We start from the raw sequence: 3,119 nt of genomic DNA on the forward strand, positions 1-3,119 counted from the left end.
GTACTTTGGGGAGATCAGGATAGTTTAAATTTTGGTTATTTAACTATGAGTGTTTGGTCAAAAAGTATATTCAAAATGTGGCCTCTGTTTTGGTTTTTCTTTTAACAATTCTTAGCAACAAACTGAATGGCATAATTCAAGCTTAGAAAGCATTAATTTATTACTTTGTGTTTGTCCAAGGGTTATACCACATTGCAAATAAAAAATCTTCCATCCCTAAAACTGATATTCCTTTTTCTCATGCAATGGATTAATATTTTGAACTTTTGGAATGGTTTCTGTGATATAGAGAGCTTAAGTCATATTGTAAAATACAGATCAAATTTTCTCAACAGAATCTTAGGTCATATATTTATTTGGATCACTGAACTCATCTGGTGTCCAAGTGTTGTATTGCATGGTCTCCCAAATGTCAGAACTAAAACAAGTAAAAAATATTTATTAAATATCAAAAATAAGTGTTATATTTTAAAATAATGTATACTCTATTAGAAGTGGGCCCTGAAAATAATGAACAATGAAGCAGTTACTGAGAAAAAACAAATGGAAGAAATGGACCTCATATTAAGCAGCACTCTACACTGACCACTACTGAATACTTAACACTAGAATTGTGTTTTATCTTCTTCTGAACTGTAAGGTACTTGAGGGCAAACATGATGCCTTTTTTCCTCAACAATGTTTAGCTTAGTCTCTAGATCTAGACGTAATAAAAATAGCTAGTTAGCATTTATTGGGTGTGTGTATTTCTTTAATGTACATTATCTCAACAACCTATGTGGTAATATAATTAGCCCAGTTTACAGATGAAGAAAATGAGGCTCACAGAGATTATGTGATTTAACTGAGATTTTATAGCATCTGAGTCAAAATCTGAACACAGATCTGAATATAGAGCCCCCTGTTTCCATCATACTTACTCACCCTATTCATTTATTGAGTAGCATTAAATACACATTTGTTGAATTGATCAATGCTTTTGTGATTTCTTCCGGATAAGAATTTTATTCTGATCATAGAAATTGTCTTATTCAACCCACAGAACTATTATTACCAGTAAGCCATGAAGGCAGTCTCTATAAACAGCTTTTGGTCTCATGTGTATGGCACCACTGAATACATTTAAGACAGTTATCTAGTTCAGGATTATTTTGTATTCTTATAAGGAAAGAATGTATTATATGTAGGGAGATAAAATATTAAGGCTAGAAGAGACTTCCAAAATAATTTTTCAGTCTATGTTTTTTAGGTAAAGGTTGGTTTGTCTCCTCCTGCTGCCCCTCCTCCTCCTCCTCCTCCTCCTCCAACTCCTCGCTTTTGATCTGATTTTTCCTCTTTAAATAAACTACATAATATTTTATAAATTATTGCAGCCAAACCTGTATGTCAGTGATTTTTTAGCTCAACACTATTTGTTCCTTTCTATTGTATTGTACAATTCAAATCCAGTTTTGGATCTAAACATGATAGGTTTTGTCTTCTAATCACAATTTTGCAGTTGTGGCTTGGTAGTACGTTTTAGTGGGACTCGTATTCTAAAAGACAGTTTTGATGTTTTTAATGTCCTGTTTAAAAGAACTTAAAAAGGTGAAAAACGCAGTATAGACACCAAAATGTTGGATCATCGAAACACCCAATGTCAATATTGAAATATATAACTTGAAATTAAGACAATTTCTGGAAAATCAAGTGCTGACCATAAACCAAAAGGAATTCTGTTTGGAGGGCATTTTCATAAAAAATTAAAATGAGAAATACAGCAAAATTTAACCACTGGGGTAACACTTTCTTCACTTGGCTTCCATGATACTCTACTCTCTTGTTTTACCTTCTCATTTTCCTTTACTAGGTCCTCCTTTTCTCTCCAGCTCTTCATGTGGGACTGCTCCAGGGTTCAGTCCTTCATCCTCTTCTATTTTTCAGTTCTTTATCAACACTCATTATAATGGTTTCAAATACTATCCGTTTGCTGATGACTCTCTAGTTTTGCTCTCTAGCCCACATCTCTCTCTCCTGCTGCAGAATCACACATCCCAACTGACTACCTGACAACATGATGACGAGTAAGCATCTCAAACTTAACATAACATTCCGTTACTGAAGTCTTGATCTTACCCTTCAAACTTGCTCCACCTGAAGTCTGTCCCATCTCAACTGATGGTAACTCCATCCTTCCAGTCACTTGGTTAAAAAATCTTGGAGTCATCCAAGACTCTTCTCTTTCTCTCATGCCTTTTATTCAATCGTAGAAAGAATCTGATCACTTCTTACCACCTCCACTAGAACCACCCTGGTTCATGACATTCATTTCGCCCCTCCTGTCACTTTCCCTCCCCTACAGTCCTTTCTCAAAAGAAGAGTCTGAGTGATGCTTTTAAAATGTGTCAGGTTACGCCATTCCTTTTCTCAAAATCCTCCAAGAAATCTTCACGTCACATAAAAGTCAAAGTCCTTACAAAACCCTACACAATCTGGCACCCTAACCCCCACCCCACCCCCGCCAGCACTTACTCTCCTCCTTTCTCATTTGACTCCTGGCTTCCACGGTGTTTCCTGAACAAGCTAGGCTTGCTACTGACTAGGAGCCTTGGAGCTGTAAGTTTCCTTTGCCTGGGCAGCTTTTCTCAGATTAACAGATCTTCCCCCAGTTAACTGCATAGTATGCCCCATTACCTCCTTCAAATCTCTGCTCAATAATGAAGCCCACTCTGAGAATCCTATTTAAGAGTTGTAATCTGCCCCTCTATCCCCTCATCTTCTTTTATCCTGTTCTATTCTTTCCACACCGTGCACTACTTAATATTAATAGCTTACCACACTAATTATTTGGGAGCTCATTTTAGTCTCCAGTAGAATGTAAACTCTATATACTTCAAAGATTGTTTTGTTCTTAGGTTTTAGGGCCTCGGCACATGGAAAACGCTCAATAACGGATTCCACCAACTCATCATTTCACTGTTCACACGGCTGGGCAAGCTCCCTAAACTCTCCTTAAGCCTAAATTTCAGCACCTTCTTAAACCGCTAGAACTCACGAAACTGTACATTTTCCTTTAAGAACTTTCCGACCCCGGAAGTAATAGCTTAAGGACGGAGGTCGGAGGAGAAAGCTACTTCCGT

General features: G+C 37.0%; 1 protein-coding gene across 2 annotated transcripts in view; it reads right to left on the reverse strand.

The window, feature by feature from the left end:
• LOC103009966 (uricase) overlaps positions 1–2,469 on the reverse strand; it is a 135,112-nt gene extending 132,643 nt beyond the window's left edge. The window contains exon 1 of one of the 2 annotated variants that reach the window (XM_057539944.1): positions 2,116–2,469. The gene's annotated coding sequence lies outside the window, so the exon portion shown is untranslated. Of the gene's footprint in view, positions 1–1,828 lie in introns of both variants that reach the window. The other variant, XM_057539936.1, reaches the window with a different exon arrangement.
• Positions 2,470–3,119: the final 650 nt, after the last annotated feature.

The sequence above is a fragment of the Balaenoptera acutorostrata genome, chromosome 1 (genome assembly GCF_949987535.1).
Source record: "Balaenoptera acutorostrata chromosome 1, mBalAcu1.1, whole genome shotgun sequence".
NCBI classification, from domain to species: domain Eukaryota; kingdom Metazoa; phylum Chordata; class Mammalia; order Artiodactyla; family Balaenopteridae; genus Balaenoptera; species Balaenoptera acutorostrata.